We start from the raw sequence: 19,522 nt of genomic DNA, 5'->3' as shown, positions 1-19,522 counted from the left end.
ACAGCTAAGCACATAGAAGAGTTCTAGGAAATTATCATTTAGACCCTTGTGAAAAAAAAGTAAGAAGTGTTGCAAAATAAAAACAACTTTGTGATGAAAGTTATTGTTTATTTTCTGACCCAAACCTTAGAATGCACACTGCTGAATCATCTCTCACCATGCGTATTCACAGTGAGAGCCAACAGAATATAGCAGAATATAGCATGAGCACATGTGAGCTTCTACACTCCTGAAAATGTATGGAGATGTCTGTTTTTTAAAAAACAGCTGTGGGGCAGAGCGAGAAGACTGTACAGCTTTCCTTTAGTTTTCAGAATTCCTGTCCTTGCAAACACTACAACATATCTTTAGAAGATATATATATATATATATATATATATATATATATATATATATATAATATACATATATGGTTAATATTTTAATAGTTATGTATATATACACATTAATAGTTATATATATATATGTATATATATACACATATATATTTATATATGTATATATACATTTTCAAGCATTGATTTTTTTGGAACTTAATTTTATGTTTATTTTTCTCCATTAATTCATTTATTTATTCATTTTACATCCCTATCACAGTCCCCCATCCATCTGGTCTTCCCCTCACAAAGTCTCTTCCCATCCCTCCCCTTCTCCTCTGAGAAGTGGGAGTCTGCTCTGTGTACCAAGCCACCTTGGCACATCAAGTCACTACAGGACTGGGAACATCTCCCTCTGAGGCCAGACAAGGCAGCTTAGTTAGCTAATAGGATCCACAAGCACGCAACAAAGTCAGGGAAAGTCCTGCAACACACACACACACACACACACACACACACACACACACACACACAAACTCCAGTTGATGGGAGACCTACATGAAGACCAAGCTGCACATCTGCTACATATGTGCAGGGTAGAAGCTGAATTCAGCTCATGTACACTCTTTGGTTGCTCAATTTCTGGGAACCACCAAGGGTCCAGGTTAGTTGATGCTATTGGTTTTTCTGTGGAGTTTCTATCCTCTTCTGGGATCCCCAATCCTTTCCTCAAATCCTCCTTAAGACTTCCTGAGTTCTGTCTAATTTTGAGCTGTAGGTCTCTGCATGTATTTCAGTCAGCTGCTTGGTGGAGCCTCTCAGAGAACTGTTATGTTACTCTTTTGTCTGCAAGCAAAACAGAGCACCATTAATAGTGTCAGGAATTTGTTCTTGCCCATGGGATGGTTCTCAAGTTGGGCCTGTCATTGGTTGACAATTCCCTTAATCTCTGCTCCATCTTTGTCCTTGCACTTGTAAGTAGGACAATTTCAGGTCAAAGGTTATGTATGTGGGTTGGTATTTTTATCCTTCCACTAGGAAACCTTCCTGGTTGCAGGAGGTGTGTACTCAGGTGCCATATCTCCCACTCCCAGGAGTCTCAGCTACAATAACCCTCACAGACTGACTCACTAGAGCCTCCCCAATTCCAGGTCTCCGGCACATCCTAGAGACAAACCATCCAACTTCACCAGCTATGGATTTTCATTTGTGATTCAAGCATCCTCCCTTGGGCTTTCCTTCTTATTTAACTTCTTTGAGTTTGTGGATTCTGTCATGAGTATCCTGTTCTTTCTGGCTAATATCCACTTATAAGTGAGTACCCATCATGCGTGTCCTTTTGTGTCCAGTTTACCTCATTCAGGATGATATTTTCTAGTTCCATTCGTCTGTCTGCCATTTTGATTATTTTAAAATAGATGTCCTTGTTTGTAATAGATACGTAATGTTCCATTGTGTAAGCACACTACATGTTCTTTATCTAGTTTTTGGTTGAGGGACATCTTCGTGTTCTCATTTTCTGACTATTACAAGTAAGGCTGCTATGAACATACTGGATCAAGTGGCCTTGTGGTATGGTAAGGCATCTTTTGTTTGTATGCCCACAAATGGTATAGCTGGGTCTTGAGGTAGAACTGATCTCAATTTCCTGAGAAACTGCCAGAGCTTCTGTTGTCAAAGTATGAAATCTGAGCCAGAACAGAAACACAGAAACATACACACACACACACACACACACACACACACAGAGTCACCACCACTACCCTCATGTATGTCATGTATGGTGTGAGAAATGCCTTTAAAATAATCTTTAGATGGAATACTTTAAGTATGTATTTGAATTACACAAAAATTTTAGGGCTGACAAGTATGCTTTGTGGGTAAGCACCTGTGGGTAAGCAGCCTACCATAGAAGCATTAGGACCTGAGTTTGCACCTCTTGTACCACATATTAACAAATATACAAGGCACACCCAAAAGAAAATAAAAGAAAAATATATAACATGTGGTAGATAATAATATATACTTATGATACATATATTCATATTTAGATGCAGCTATACATATTGATATATGTATATACACATACATACATACATACAGATATAGTATTGAGACTATATCTTAACTATCTATATATTAACTATATAGATATAGTTATAGGCTATATCTTAACTATCTATATATTAACTATATAGATATTATCTATATATTATCTATATCTTAACTATATATTAACTATCTTAATTTCAACCTTTGTTAGTCATTCTACTAATAATGACAAACATTTTTGGAGTACTTGTTATATGCCAAAGAACTTTCTAAGCACAGTGTATCATATTTAATCATTACAACCTTCCAATGTTGTAGTTTCGGCCCTGTTAATTGTCCATTCTTCATTTAGAAATCTGAAGGTCTGGGAGTTGCATCATGTAACAGGTGAGGAACAGAGCCAGAATACATGAATGCTTGAGTCATGAATCAGTGTCCTGTCTTTTATATTTTCTAGCATGTTACTCAATGTCTAAATGACATAAAAAATAATGTCAGTATTCCTCCTTTTGCCTTAATTCAGTAATTTCAATATAACATTTTCAAAGCTCCACTTCATAGGAATGGTTACAGATCCCAGAGCAGGGTGGAGTGTATTACTGCAGGTCTGAGAGGGGAGTGGGTGGTCGGCCTTAGGTGAGATGATTGACTTGTGGGGCAGCAGAGGAGCTGATGGACAGCTGATCTAGGGGTTGCCAACCTTAACTGTCGAGGATGGCACGTGGTGGTGTAATCACTCTGACATTGGAAGCAGCATACTGCAGAAAGGCTTCACACTCACAGGAGAATCACTTACTCTTCTCCCAGCGGCTGTCTGGAGCAAGAAAATACTGAATAGGAAAGAGGAGATGCAGATAAAGACTGGGACTCCTTTAAAACAAGAGTAGCTAGCAATCTAACCTGATTTCACAGCTCTATTCTAGATGTTACATATAGTTTTCCCAAGACTGATGTATTTACACACCCAACCAAGAGTATTGGGGAACATACCCCACCCCCCACAACCTCTCTATTCTTCTCTAACTCTTGACAGGACATCTCACGTTTCTCTATGTCCAATCACAGAGATGTGATTTACTTCATTCATGATTGCTTTGCCGGAGGAGTATTTGAGTTATGGACTCAATGGGACTTAATGGAACAGAACATAAGAACTATAATAGCTTCTTCCCAATTGTTGACACTCTTCCTTAAAACAACAACAACAGCCACAGCAGCCAGTTGTGACCCTTTCTCTTTTGAATTCAGTAACATTTCAACAGGTCACATAACATGGGATGCTATTTAAACCCTGCAAGAGTTCTTTTGTGTCTCTGTGTCTTTCTTTGTTAAATGAGGTTAGCGATGCCCATAACAGACTGCGGTGAAAGGGAAAGGCCCTGCTAGATGCGAAGTAAAAATCAGAGTGAAAAGCATATGCTAAGCAGTCAGTCTATGCTCGCAGTCGTTACTCTTAAGGTTTGGGTATGTGTCCTACGCAGTCAGTGTTGTACCCAGAATCAGCAATGAGCACAGCAGCAAAACTCCCCCTCCTCATCCTGCAGTCAAACACTGAACATTCTCACCCTTTCCCGAGCATTCACTATCTAATATCATTAGAGCTTAATCTTGGCTGCTGCATATTTATATATACATTTATGTATATGCACATGCATTTTTATGTACATAAATGTTTGCTTGTATACATTCAAAAGGAACTGTTCTCTACCACCCAATTAAAGAATTACCTTGTATGTAACTCCCAGAGTTACCTGTGATTAATATCTGCCAGGTAGACTGTGTTTCAAGACTTCGAGCATGTGTTAAAACGATTGGGTTTTGAAGCACTATCTGTTAAAGACTTTCTGAACTGTGACAGTGGATATTGACAGTGCTTGTCAGACTAAACAACTATTGATTGGCTCACATCATGTGTATAGCAAAACCAATTTCTTTCAAGTGCTTCTTTCTAACCAAAATACATTATTGCAGCCTTCCTCTCTGTTTATTATAACACCCAAGCTCATCGTATGGAGCACATCCAGCAAAAGGGTTTCCCGACAAGCGAGGCAGCAGACACAGCGCAGAGAAGTGAAGGTACTTAGCAATCCAAATACCCATGCGTTGCAAGTTGCTATTCGTTTAGAAAATATTGATTCCTCTCGGTCTTTGTTTTCATTTTACAATCCTTGTGAATAGGGAACAATCATAGACTGAGAGTGTTTTGCTGTTATTTACTGCCCTGTGGCTCTCACGGTTTCTTCTACTGAAAGAAACTATTCCAAGCATTGTGTATATGTTAAACTTGTGGGAAAGAACGTGTTTATGTTTGGAGGTCTCTGCTCCCCTGCTGATAAACACACATAACCCTAAACACTCAAGTGTGAGTATGCGCGTGCGCATGCACACACACACACACACACACACACACAGAGACAGAGAGACAGAGACAGAGACAGAGACAGAGACAGAGACAGAGACAGAGAGAGGAGGAATATGTGTGTCTTTTCCAAAACGTTAGGATATTTTTTTTTTCACTGAGTAAATTAGGCCAACTTTGGGCATGTGCTACGCATTGTACAGTTTTGCTGTGAACTTGAGTTTGCAGTGTGCCTCTTCTCCCAGGAGAGAACATTTCTTGTGGAAACAATACTGTTTCTGTAGCAAAACGCAGTTCTCATAATACCCCTGTGAATGGGAAGAATTCCATCTTTTTTTTCTTTTCCTTACTAGAAAATAGAATCATTAAAAAAAAAAAAAAAAAAAACACCAAATGACAGACCCACAAGCCGGTTCTGATGCCAGCATGTCTTGGGGAGTATAAAAGGAGTGACTCTAACCCAAAGACCTTTCAGTATCAGTTTTACCAGGTAAGCCCTGGCTGGGGAAAACCAAGCCAGCCATTCCTAAGTGTCTAGGATAATTCTCAGAGTGTTCTCCAAATTGCTGTCCCTGTATGACTTAACTCTGATGATGAAAACTGCATAGACTTTCACTAACCCTGCAAACACTTTAATTAATCTGGTCGGCTGCCGCCAGCTTTCTTCTAGCCAAATGTGCCTAGAGATTATAGAAAACACACACACCCCTAGAAGGCCGACAAATTCTAGTCTAAAATCATCTTTCAAAGCCCCTTCTTGGAAAGCCACCGAGTTCCTGGCCCAGTTTGCACATTCTGGATGGGATTTGGGCTGAGATAAGAACTCTATGTCTTGCCTGTAGCTCCAGACCATGTTGTAGGGCAATGGCCGCTCTGCTCTGCCTCCTTCACCCTTCCAGGTGGCCTTCTCACCCCCACATTCCCGAACGCTGAGACCGGCGCCTGGCCTGGGCTTGCACTCTTGGCTGGCTCTGCAGGCCTGTGCAATGACTGTAAGCGTGGCAACCTCCCTTGTCTGCCTGGTGATATCAGGGATGGGAAAATGTCAGGCCAGACACAGCCTCTCAGAAAGAAGTGTTTGGGGGACAGAACCCTCTATTATTTGAAGAATTATTTTGACATAAGCGTTAAGCTATTTGCTCCAAAATGTGCGTGCAAAGCACTGTTGCCCACCCCCACAGGAAGTGTATTGAAAATGCATGCGAAGGGTGCGCCGAGCATATCTGAGGACACAGTGTGTAGTCTACAGCTAAGTGATCAGGGATAGCAGCATAGTTTGTCCTTACAAATGCTGACAGACAGCTGCAGTTTGCAGCTGGCAGGGAGCTTATGCTCGCTAAACAAAGATCTAGCTGGAGCCCGGTGAATACTTGGCTGTAGCACAGTAATCATAATTCATAACATACATTTCTAAAGGAGAATTCAAAACCTAAGAAAAAGCCCAGAAAGACTCCTGTCATTTTGTCGCTTGCTGTGGTCTGGATGTATGTTGCTTTTGGGCTATTTTGAAATCCCTCAGGGTCCTGTAGAGAGACCTGGGTCACCAGGCCTGTCATAAGCTAAACTGCTTTCTGTTTCCCTACCACTCTTGCAGATTCTCCAACTAAAGTGTTACACACAAATACTCTATTTCTTTTTCCAAAAAGAGTCAATTGTAATAAAATTCTCCCTCTCTTTCTCTCTCTCTAACTTCTCTTTCCCCCTTCTCCACCCTTTTTCTTTCTTTGATTTTTGAAAACATCAGAAAACCTCATTGTTTTGGGCACAGTTCAGGTTGGTGGGTGTCTCAGAAACATGAAATATTAAATCTGGAAAAAAAGGCTGAAAAGAACAAAGTGCAAGTGTCCCCAGTTTTGGGGGATGAAGAAAGACTCAATTTTGAAGTCACTTGCCCAAGGCAACAAAGGAAGAGACGGAGCAAAGCTGGAATCCAAACTTCTTAACCATCATTTCTGGTTTCTTTGTCAGCACCTCCTTTTTGCCTCTTTAATCCCAGATTGACTTTATTAGAAAAATTGTTCTTAAATCCAGAAGAATGTTCAAGGGAGCCTTTTCGGCTGCTTGAGGCGCCCACTGCTGGCCCAGTGCTTCTAGTGACTAGGATTTAACTCCAAATGCAATAATTGCTGTCAATTGTTTTATTCTATGTATTCACAATCGGAGAGTCTTGAATATAATATGGAAATATATTGAAATTTATATGCATAATTATGCATAATAATATGAAAAATACATGCCCAAGGGGGGAAATTACAGTAGCCTTCCTTTGACATGCAACAATGCTAAGTGTTTGGCTGTGATTCTTTTCTCCAACTTTTTGGTAACCTGAAATCTGCAATAGATTATTCTTATTATTTGGGGTTTTCAGCCTTCCCTTTCCCTGGGGGACAGAGAGCTGTGTTGCCGAATGCCAGGACACCCCTCCAGATGCAGATGTCACCGAGAAGGGCTGTGCTGGATATCCTTTCCATGTGTTTCTGCCTAAGCTGTGAGGGAATAGAGAGGATTGAGCTATGGATGGGAAACCGTGCTGCGCCAAGTTCCAACCCCTCTGAAATTCCAGCTTTTGGACTTGAACAGGCTGTGATTGTGGACCATTACAAGCTTGTTCACTCTTGACAAAATGAAACTTACAGTCTCGAGGAGAAAAAAACATCATCTTCTTGAGACATTAAGTGCCTCTTACATAAAATAACACAGTGATGGCTCAAGACCCGAGGAGTTAGAAATGTGCAGATTGAATGACCTTTAAAACACACATAGGTTCAAAACCAAAAGAAAAATGCACTTTAGAAGAAAGTATTTTGACTTATTTCTAAAATATGGTTGGAAACATTAAGCAAACTTAAAATGAGGCTGTACCACATTCTCATTTTGACTTAAAGATCTACTTTAAATAACACAACAGATGTAGTCATCAGCATTGATTCCAAACACGGACATTATGAATGGCGAGGAAGACAGGGTGAGTCTTGGGCAATAGTAAGAACTACTGTTATTGTTAGCCCTTAATCCACCAAACTCTCAAAGCAGAAGCAAAAAAAAAAAAAAAAAAAAAAAAAGTGCAAGGGATATTCTGGCTGGGTCCTTCTCTCAACCCAGGTTTTGTAGCAGTAAGAAATACCCACCAAGAAATATGTCTCCCAGTTAGCCAACAAAGAACAAGTTTTAGCTGTTTGCACTGTATGGCACAGATGAAAAAAATAAAAAGCCACCTGTGTGAGAAGCATGCCCAATCATACACACAGGTGCTGGCTCACATGATGGCTCACAAGGAAAGCAGGGGGCAGGGCCAGGCATCATGGGTGGCCCTTGCAAAGAAAAATGATGTTAATTGCTATATTGCAAGGAAATGGTCAACTGAGAATTGTTTTTGGTCACCTGGCAGTTTGGCCTAAATATTTCTTTTGCCAGTTTCGTGGCTATGTAAAATAAACTGTTTTTTTTGAGTACCATCGCAGTTGAGGCTGAAGGTGGAGAGGTTTTCTCATGCTGCAGTTCAAAGTTTAACAGGTCTCTCCACAGTCCCATCAGGCCTGGAACATGGTTAACGTTTGTTGAAAAAACAACCTGGGCCTGATGTGTAGACGAGAGCACATAGCCCTTTGTTTTGAGATCTGAATTTGAATTCTGATTCTGCTACCAGGGCAGTGCATGGATCAGTGTCCCCAGATTCCAATGTCTTCATCAGCATAATGGGGGGATCTCAGTGCTGTGTTGCAATGAGTGAATATGCTCTTACCCATGATGACATTGTTTTACAGTAGACATGGGGAAAACAATGCCATATCCTAGTCCTTCCCTCCTCATCATCGTCATCAATATTAACATTCAGCTTGCTACAGAAGCAACACCGTAAGACTGAAATGAGACCCAGTCTTTGGCTTTCAGAGACTGATAATTAAGCATCATCTAAAGTGTCTGAACCAAAAGAGGACATGGGGTAATTTAAGAAACTCAGAATCAGTACATAGAACTTAAATGAAGCATATCACTAACAATTATTAGTAAAAGTCAATGTTTATATTATATAAAGAGAGCTCCGGGGATGGGTTTTGGGTCGTAGCACATCTTTAATTCATTGTATACCCAAATCTCCAACTGACAAATGAGAATTTCCTGCAACTTTGGTATAGAATTAATGCATTGCTGAAGTGGACACACTGGTAGACGCATAGCAAACAAGACTATGTCAATTATTACTTCTGCTAATAACAATTTAAAAGTGCACATGATTTTAAAGTTTATATTTTATAATAAATTGTATGTCTACTTAGTCAGAAATGGCATGCTATCTGCTCTGATAAATATGTCACCCATGTGACCTTATGAAATGATACACGACATTGATATTATATTCAAGGTACTTTCATGCCTTATAGTTGTCTTAGGGTACAAAAACATACATGCTTCAGGCATGGTAACTAAAACACACGTTATAATTGAAATATTTTGTGAAAATTCCTCCTAGAAATCACTGGATTAAATGTTTGCCACACAAACATAAAAAACTAGAGTTCGGAACCCCAGAGACAACAGATTCAGTACATGCATAACACTAGCATGCATCCAGCAAAAAGGGAAGCAGAAACAGAAGAATTATTAGGAGCTAATGAGACAGCTAGCCTGGAAAGTGGTGGTAAATAAGAGACCCTGCCTCAAACAAGAATGAAAGCAAGGACTGATACCTGAAGTTGTCCTCTGACCTCCACACTACAAATAGTACAAATGTGTCCACAACCACATACCTGTAAACACAGATAGACACACAGACACAGACACACAGACGGACAGATGGACGGATGGACACACACACACACACACACACTACTTGCATTAAAAGGGAAATGGGGGCTAGAGAAATGGTTCTCAGGGTTCAGGGAAGGGGGCTACTGTGGTAGAGGATGGAGTTTGGTTTTCAGCATACCAGCCAGGTGGTTTCCAACCACTGCAAGTATAGCCCCAGAGATCCAGGCCCATCTTCTAGCCTCAGCATGTATACCCTCATATATATATGCACATACATTGATATATAATGACACAAAATGAATATTTAAGATATAAAAATAAAGTCATGCTTCTTCTTAAAAATGATCCTTAATTCTTGAGGAAATGCAGATAAATGTAAGTTCTGGGGTGCTCTATAGTCTGGAGCAGCTGGATTGTAGGTAGACTGGGGGATGATGGGATAGATTCACGTGTAGAAGAAGACACATGTGCTTTGCAACTGCTATAAGTAGAGGCATATTCACAACCTTCCAGCTTGATTAGTTCTGCTTAGTAGACTAAAAGGATTTAACAGACTTAAATCCTGTTTCCATACCCTTAGACGGAATTGACTGGTTGTACTAACAGTCAGTGTATGTTAGTATGTTAGTATGTTATGACCACATCATCCTTCATTAGACTCAGAGCCAAGGTTCACACTCTCCAGTCCCAACCCAAGCATTGTTTCTTGTAGGCTCCCTCTTCACTTAAAACTATGAGTTTCACTCACACTGGCTAGACACTCTTCCTTCCCCTTCTTTTATTTTCAGTGTTGAACACAATTTAGTTCATATGTATTGTACTTACTAATATCTCTTTTCCCAATGCTAATATTGTAGTGTTGCCATGAGACAATTTTCTCCATTTTGCATTGTTATTTTCTGATTTGCTGGGCATCCAGATCAAGGCCTTGCACAGGCTAAGAAAGTGCTTGATAATTACAGTTTATTTTTTAGGGAATATTATTTTAGTGTTACAAAAGATTTGGGCAAATGAGTGGAGAGTACACATTGAATGACTTGGATAATATTCTGAAATTTATTCTCTAGAAAAATAAAACCTCTTAAATCATTTTAAAGAATATTTTAATATTTACAGATAAAAACTACCTAAGAAAATAGACTTCATTCAATAGTTCATAAGGAGAAAATGATGATTAATAATTATTGCTAATTGACAGTGTAAGTTTATATCCACAAACTGAGAAAAAGACAATCTCCTCTCAAAACCTTCACTTCAAACCTGGAACATCTAGAAGTAGTTGTGGTACCCATTTCTTATTTGCATATTCATAGATGTGAATATAAACTTATATTATCTTTTATCTTATTTCTATGATAATAGAATTTAATTTTGAAAAATTCCATTAAATACATAAAGAATGCTTACACCTACTAAAATATGGTAAAATAATTACAGATGAAAAGAAGTTGAACCAAGATTGAAGTTAAAAAAATAAATATATAATATATATTATATAATATGTTATATATAATATAATATATAATATATAATATAATATATATTATATATTATATAACATATATAATATGTATAATATATTATATAATATAATAAGTATATATACACAAGTATATAAGTATAATAAGTATATATATATATACTTATTATACTTATATATATATACAAACTTATATATATTATAAATTATATATATATATTTTATATTATATATATAATTTAACTTATATTATATATATATAATTTAAAATTATATATATATATAATTTAACTTATATATATATATAAGTATAATAAGTATATATATATATACTTATTATACTTATATATATATATATATATATACAAACATTGATTATAAGTACAAAGATTCTAGTGAGTATAAATGGAACTCTCTGTATCATTAATGGGTTAAATAAAGAGAGACACAGGAGAAGGGAGGAAAGACAGAAAATAATTCTTAGAGAGAGCATCTCGGTTTGCAGCAGAGGTTTCAGAACTCCAAAACCACTAGTGTCTATAGGAAATATGGTGTGAACTATATAAATAATTTAAAATGTCCTACTGGCCACATTAAAAAGTTTAATGAAAACAGTTGAAATTAATTTTAATATTATATTTGATTTGTTCTATTTCTCTGAATAACCAATTTTAAACTATTGAAATATTGCATATTCTTTTTCTCTTGTACTAAGTTTTAATGTCAGGTATGTGTTTTATACCTACAGCATATTTTTGTTTACACTGAGCTATATTGCAAATGCCCAACAGTCATATGGTGGTGGAGGCATAGACAGTGCAGGCTAAAGCCAGGCTGTGGTAGTTAACCTCTTTTCCAGTTTGACAGAATTTGGAAATGGCAAGCAACCATCCTTTGCCTGAGTGTGAGGTTGTTTTGAGTGGTTTAACTGAGGAGAGAAGACTCGTCCTGAATGTGGGCAATACTATTCAAAGGGTGGGAGACATGATTTGAATAAAAAGAAAAAACAAAACAAAACAAAGCCAAAACAAACAACAACAATAAGAGCAGGTAAACCGAGAGTCAATATTTATCTTTCTTGACTCTATGGCCATAGGTGCAATGTGACCATTGTCTCCTGCTCCTGCCTTACTGCCTTACTGCCATGATTGACTGTAAGCCTTTTTAAACCATGAGCCAAAATAAACCTTCCCTTTTAAAGTTGCTTTTATGAGACATCTTGTCACAGTAATGAGAAAAAAATAACACACAGTTTCTGGGTGTCATGTCATAAAAAGAACTGGCTCCAGTAACCATGGGGGAGTCATGCTGCAGAACACAGAAGCCTAAATCAGCTCAGGGTTAGACTTAAAAGCCTCAGAAGAAGATGTACTTTTCACTTCTAGTTGTATGTCTAGTTAGTACAGCAGGCCAGACAAGCTGCATTTTACTTTTCTACAATCATTAGGCTCTTGAGTTTAATATGTTTGTTTATAAATGTTCTCTCTTTTAATATGCCAACCTTAAATATTTATAGATACTGGTCACCCTCTGTTATTTGTAATTGTTGATTTGACATAATGTAGAATTGTCTGGGAATAATGCCTCAATGAAGGCTTCTCTGTATCAGGTTAGACTGTCGATACGTATATAGGAGATTGTCTTAGTTATGTTAATTGTTGTGGGAAGACCCAGCATAAAAGTGGGCGACACTACTCAGTAGGTTTATGTCAAAGACAGTATGGAAAATGAGATAGTGAGCTGAACTCATTCATTCTCAATCTGCTCATGACAGTGGATATGACCAGTTGCTTCAAGGTTCTATTGTCTTCCCTGCAGTGACAGTATGTAACCTGATAATATAAACCAAACAAGCCCTTTCTCTTCCAAGTTGCTTTTAGTCAGAGTATTTTATCCAGCAACAGAAATGAAACCAGGATACTCTCTATAACTGAGAGAGCAAATGTCCAAACTAAATATTTCTAGGGATTCTGGCAAATATGATCTCTTTGTACCCAGAAGACTTTCTGATGTCAAGATGACAGTGCTTATTCTACCATCTTTACTAGTAAGCAATAGTTCATTTATAAGAACCCACAGCAAGTGACAATAATGTCCATAAAGTGCATTGAGACAGTTGGTGAAATAAAGAAGTCCCCAGCCCTGCTTGGCCATGTAAGGGACAATGTGATATGGGTAGGACCCTTGGCAGAGAGCCAAGAGGGCATGGATCTCCATGAGTGTCAATGGTTGCTGTGGACATTATGCTTGTTTGCATAATAAATTACATATTTTCATGCTTTTCCTTTGAGGAATGCCATCTTTGCCAAGGTTAATTTCTCCTTAATAATCAGCCACAGCATGAGCCCAGGAAGCCAGGGTGTGGCTAATGTCTGTGCAAAAATGGTAAACACCGAGACACATTTAGAACAGTCCTTAAGGCTGTGGGAAAGACCTCTGAAAACATGAGTTCAAGAATGTACAGTTTCTCAACTATTCAAAATATAAGAATGCAACATGAATTGCATAAGGAGTTTCTCAGACCTAAACAGAGGTAGCTGCACTATGAAACAGCTTGTCAAAATAATACAAAGGCAGGCAGATGCAAAAGGCATGAAGATTCCTGAGTTCAAGGACAATCTGGAACAAACCACTGTGCATGGTTGGACCCATGCACAGTGGAAATGGTAATCTCAGGACTGGATCCCACCAGATAGTTCATTATCTGTGCTCACAAAGACAGGCAAATCTCTGAATTCATTTGTAATGTTGAAAAAAGAATGTGCTTGCTTTCTTTTTCTAAGAATCAAGGGGCTGCTTTTATACTTGGAGAAGAGAGGAGATGTCAGGGGGCAGCCCTGCTTATGCACTGAAGGCCTAAAATCAGCCACAGGCCTAAAATCAGCAATAGGTCTGACATACATGCCTGCTAACACAAAGTCTTGGGTCTCTGAAAAAACACTGAAGCAGATCACTATAAGCTATTGTAAACAGGCAGCTTTGGTGGAAATTTACCAGCTTGAATAGTCATAGACCTTGTAGATAGGTAGCCTTGGCGGATAGTGCCAACTTAGATAAGGACAAGTGAATCATAGGCAGAATCATAGTGACCTGTCCCCTGAACATTCACCCAGCTGATACCCTGTTCTGGAATATATCTGTACTCCTGTGTCATCCCCTTCCTCACATCCTGCCTTTTTGTGTTTATAACCCTTGTGTGAAAAAGTAAAATTATGATTTAATAAAAATATATAAAATTAAAAAAAAAGAATCAAGGGGCTGGGATTATGAGAGTCTGATTCATGGGATAATCAAAAGGGAACCTGGGGTAATGTCTGAATTGATATGTAAATAAAAGACTGGGTTTTTAGTATTCAAGAGATGAGCTATTCAGAGAGTTTTTTAGGATTGCTAGAGAAAGCTGCCTTGATTAGAGGGCCCCATAAAAGCTGTCTTAAGCAATACATAGGCTATAAGCTTGTAACCCACAATTTGATTTTGAGTTGTTCTTTCACTGCTCCCAGACACCTCTTTATCAGAAGCTCTCTTCAAGCTTAGGCTGGCCCTTGGCAAGAAAGAACATGAATCCTGTCCTGTATTCCCCAAATCATAGACATAGTGAATATATTTCCTTGGATTGATTTGGGATTTGACTTAACTTTTTAATGTTTTTTCTACTTAACTCATTTGACTTGACTTCAGAATGATTTGTAGTCTAGTGACTTTACTTGAATACCATTTCATCAGGATGGAACCAATTTCGTTTCACCCAATACTCACCTAAACTCAGAAGAATGTACATTTCTCTCTCTCTCACACACACAGACACATGCACACATACATAACATACATATACACAAACACACACAGACACACACACACACACACAGAGAGAGAGAGAGAGAGAGAGAGAGAGAGAGAGAGAGAGAGAGAGAGAGAGAGTTAGAGTTCAGGAATGCCATCTGGTAGTTGATTGAAAATGGCAATACATATTTCTCAGAAATTTGTGACACTGAGGGATCAGTTCTCAAGACCAAAGACAAGACTTGGTTTGCAAAGGATTTTCAGTTTTAGCAATGTTTTCCAAATTATTTGATTTTTATAAAAAATAATAATCAAAGGCCATTTAAAAATGTATGTTGTTATCTCCAAAGAAAAATAATTAGTATAAAATAACACTATAATTTTAATAAGAACATTTCTTAAACAGAATGAATAAGACAGGAATTTTGGTAGGAAAATAAGAAACATGTTCCTATTTTTTTTGGAAATGTTTAGTTTTTATATAATTAAAATGTAAACTAAGAAGTAGTTGACATGATGAAGTAACACATAAGCAGTGACACCACAAGGCAGATTGAATACTTCCTTCAATCTCAATTATCAGCTTTAGAAAGCAAAGGTCTAATCAACATGAACTTGAATCACAATATACACAAACTGTCCTTAAAAAGAAGGTATTTACAATGACAAACTGGGACTTTTAATGACAAAGACAGATGAACTGAGCTCATATCTATGCAATACAAGAAGGAAACAATGGTTATACAGTGCAAATAATTTTTCTGTAATATGACAGCATAATGACTTAAGTGCTGAATATCGTCATTATGGTTCTGAACCTCGTGTACATGAGCAATAAAGACTCGGTGCAACTATTGTATAATTCATATTTTCTCTATGAAAATCTTGTTCTTTAAAAATAGTTGCATCTATAGGATCTGTGAGCCTGTAAGATCTGTAAGGCTAATTTAATTATAGTGTCTGAGTTGTCTATAATGCATAAGTACCCTCAGGGAGTTTTCTAACCTGGGACATGTTAAGGGAGGACAACATTTAGTATACTTAGGTTTATTTCACCAAATTCCAGTCTGGTGAGAACCACTATGTTATGATGTTGGCATTATTTTGTTGTATTATTGTGCTGACAAGCCCCTAGCAATCATACAAATAGACAATCACATTACTTTTGTGATCTAATGCATTTTAATTTTCTGAAAAAGAACAAACACTTGAAGTTCTGACAAGTATTTAAAATATTCACCACACGTATAGTTAGAAGTTTAACATTTTCTTCTATTCATTTTAGACGTCGCATAGAGTCATCACACCAAGTACATGAAAAAGAAACCACACAGAAGAACTGAACAATTTGACTGGCCTTATTTCAAGTTTTCAGGTCTGCACTTTGGTAAGAAATATTCTCTGTCTTGTGTTAGACTATGGAGGAAAACAAAGCTTATGAATGCAGTAACAGTAGATATTTTCAGCTCATTGAACTGTTTACTACTTAGCCCTTTATAGGGCTAAGAGTAATAGAAAAACCACACCAATTTCATTCATTTTTGTGTTTAGAGTGTTATGAGAAGAACATTTTGCCATTTCTGATTCTGGAAATGCAACAAATTTAACATTTTTTTGCCTCATCTACCTGCTAAATTTGCCTCATCTACCTGCTAAACTGGTCTTCCTTACTCAAAATATGGTCTTGTAGGGTGGCATCAACCATCTGGCATGGGAGAATGTAAGCCTGACAAAGAAACTTCTTGGATGTGTAAAAGAGATAGGACAGACGAGCCCCTCTAGGGTATCTGCAAGATGAAAATTACTTCCATTTGCAAATGTGAGCACAAAAGAAAGATAGCCAAACCGGGGCTCTTTCCGTACCTGGTTTGCACCTGAATATGTCTGACATATGAGTATCTGACCAGTATTTAAGGACTTGAAGAATTAAACTAGAAGACTAAGTCTGTTACGCAGAATGCTCAAAACACAGAGCCTGCATGGGTGCTCAAATATATATATGCTGGATTTATACAACCAGCTCTTTTTCTTCATAAGCAGGAATTAAAATACACACACACACACAGAGAGAGAGAGAGAGAGAGAGAGAGAGAGAGAGAGAGAGAGAGAGAGAGACGCACATGCGCACACATGAACATATACACAAACAACCCAAGCTGTCTTTTCTATGAATTTTGGGAAATTGCATAGTTTTGACTGAAAAAAAAAAAAAAACTTGGCTTGATTTTCACATTAAAAAAAAAAAAAAAAAGGAGATGGAAAGAATAAGACTGTGCCCATGAAAGCCAATTGTTTCCAAACCACATTGTATTGTTTGGCCCAAATAATTTATCCTTCTATATGGAAGAAGGGAACTGTAACAGCCTGAAAGCACAATAGCCAATCAAAATAAAAGTTCTGTTCTACAAACCTTCCTAGCATGTGAGGATTTGCTGAGTTCTGGCTTTACCCTACCCACACTTTCCTACTAGTGAGACAAAGGCAAGTTACAGAGAAATTGGCAAAACATTTGGGTTGAAAAAAATTAAATTAAAATTTTGGTTTCCATATTAAATCATCACTCGTTAAGGACCTGGTTTATTGACTCACAAACTCTGTGGAATCTGGTAGGTTCCTGAGGCAGACCTGAAGTTCTTAGCCTTTGAAAGAAGCTGGCGTTTCTTTCTTCTTCATAGAAGAAAAGTATTGAAATTATGGGATTCGAACTTACAAACATGTAATACAGACCTGTATGTCTGTTACAGGATGGATATCACGGAAGCTAATAAAACAAAGAATGGTCTTCTGCTCATTTTTATGGATTGTCACATCAAAAGGAAGAAAAATGTTTAAAAAATTAAAATTTTATCCCTTGATTAGTGTTTAAAAGAGAATTCTATTTTTAATCATTTTATGGCCCAGCAATGTGGCTCAGTGTGTAAAGGTGCTTGTTACCCAGCCTAAGGTCCCAAGTTCAGCTCCCATAATTCATATGGTGGAGGGGTAGAACCAATTTCCTGCAAATTGTTCTCTGACCTTCACATGTGCACCATGACACATGTAGCCACACATATAACAAAATGTAAAGTGTGTGGGGGTCTTAGTTAGGGCTTAACTTCTGTGAACAGACACCACAAGCAAGACAAGTCTTATCAAAGGCAACATTTAATTGGGGCTGGCTTATAGGTTCAGAGGTTCACTCTGCTATCATCAAGGCAGGAACATGGCAACATCCAGGCAGGTATGGTACAGGAGAAGCTGAGAATTCTACACCTTTATCTAAAGGCTGCCAGTAGACTACTGCCTTCCAGGCAGTTAGGAGGAGGGCCAACAAGGCCACACCTCCAAATAGTGCCACGCCCTGGCCAAGCATATGCCAACCATCACAGTGTGTGTAGGGGTGGGTTGTAATAGTCTATACGTAACAAACAAGCATTTTCATTTTAAGTTTGGGAAGTGTAATGCATTTTCTTTCTGCTAGAATAAATACAAATGGGGCTTTGAAAACGCTGTAGCAGCCATACCTTGAAACCACAATGTATGCTTATTATACGAGCTATACTGTCACAGATTCATGTGTGCATCACTTAAAAGCCAAGAGCCCCCAAATAATCTACCATTCAAGGACTGCAGAGTTCTTATTACCCAAATTTTTGTTTTGGTATGATTCAATAGTTTAGGTAAATGTTATAGAATTTAGTCCACCTCAGGGAAGCCACCTGTAGAAAGCAATTCTTGCTCCCATTCTTCTGGCCCCTTTCTCTTTGTTCTTGTCAGCACGCATATCTAGTTTGGTTTTCATCAAAGTGTATAAAAATACTGAAGTATGTTTTAAAACTGTAGAACAGCAAACAAAACAAAACAAAACAGCTGAGGAGATTATGAAGGAAGGAAGCAAGGATGAGGAACAGAAAATAGCAATGGGTAAAAAAGGCAGACACATCAGTGTAAAATAATTTCATATGACTAAAGGAACAATATCAAGAGAATATTTTTAACATTTAAAATATAAAGGTATTATAATAAATGTTTTATTATGAAAGGGGCCTATCACAGTGTGAAGCAATAAAGTTGATATAGAAATCTAAAGTATAGCAATAGATTCTGGTACCCGGACTGTTTGTGAATAAGACTGAAATAATGAAGGCACAGCCTATAATAACAATCTCTGGATATGCCATCATGCTACAACACAAACGTTTTGAGATGTTTTGACTATCAGCAAGTAAAGAGGCAGAACTAGGCTTGGTGACATCATTTCCACTGGAACAGAAGTTGTCTTGACTAGAAATTGTCATAGAAATTTGTCATTTATATTTAGAAATATAAATAACTTGTCTGGCAGAAGTAGGCATAGTTTTTCCAAGACGACATCAATATACAGAGTTGGTTTATTTATTTATGGGTGCTTTTTGAGGCACTGTTTGCCTCGTTCATAAAATATTCTTTTAGGTTATGCTATTAAATGTCATCAATCATTAATACAATTTGTTCTTGCTCACATTTAGATATCCATATTCTATAACAGCATCATATTTCATTCTGTTCTTTAATGCTATCAAATTATATCTCTTGAATTACTATTAAATAATATTGAACAAATAAATCATCATGGACCTTGATTCTCTTAAATATCAACTTAATAAACTAGCTTTATTCTGGCAAGGCTAAGCATGGGATTTTCTAGGAAAAGGGCTCATTTTTCCAAAGCTCTAGAAGTTCAAGTTGGTCTGTCTTCTGTCATAAGCACCAAGTCAAAAACTACATGTGTAGTCTCGATTAAAGTACAATCAAAACTGTATT

At 37.6% G+C, this 19,522-nt stretch overlaps 1 protein-coding gene and 1 long non-coding RNA gene across 2 annotated transcripts in view; one reads left to right on the top strand and one right to left on the bottom strand.

The window, feature by feature from the left end:
• Positions 1–19,522, bottom strand: part of Arhgap15 (Rho GTPase activating protein 15) — a 585,234-nt gene that overhangs the window by 247,229 nt on the left and 318,483 nt on the right. The window lies entirely within an intron of this gene.
• Positions 1–19,522, top strand: part of LOC143441297 (uncharacterized) — a 319,239-nt gene that overhangs the window by 32,985 nt on the left and 266,732 nt on the right. Inside the window, exon 3 of the long non-coding RNA XR_013108569.1 lies at positions 16,026–16,127. This is a non-coding gene — a long non-coding RNA (uncharacterized LOC143441297). The remainder of the gene's footprint in view (positions 1–16,025; positions 16,128–19,522) is intronic.

The sequence above is a fragment of the Arvicanthis niloticus genome, chromosome 2, assembly GCF_011762505.2.
Source record: "Arvicanthis niloticus isolate mArvNil1 chromosome 2, mArvNil1.pat.X, whole genome shotgun sequence".
Taxonomy (NCBI): Eukaryota; Metazoa; Chordata; class Mammalia; order Rodentia; family Muridae; genus Arvicanthis; species Arvicanthis niloticus.
Note: the sequence above shows the minus strand (reverse complement) of the source record. Positions and strands in the feature narration are given on the sequence as shown.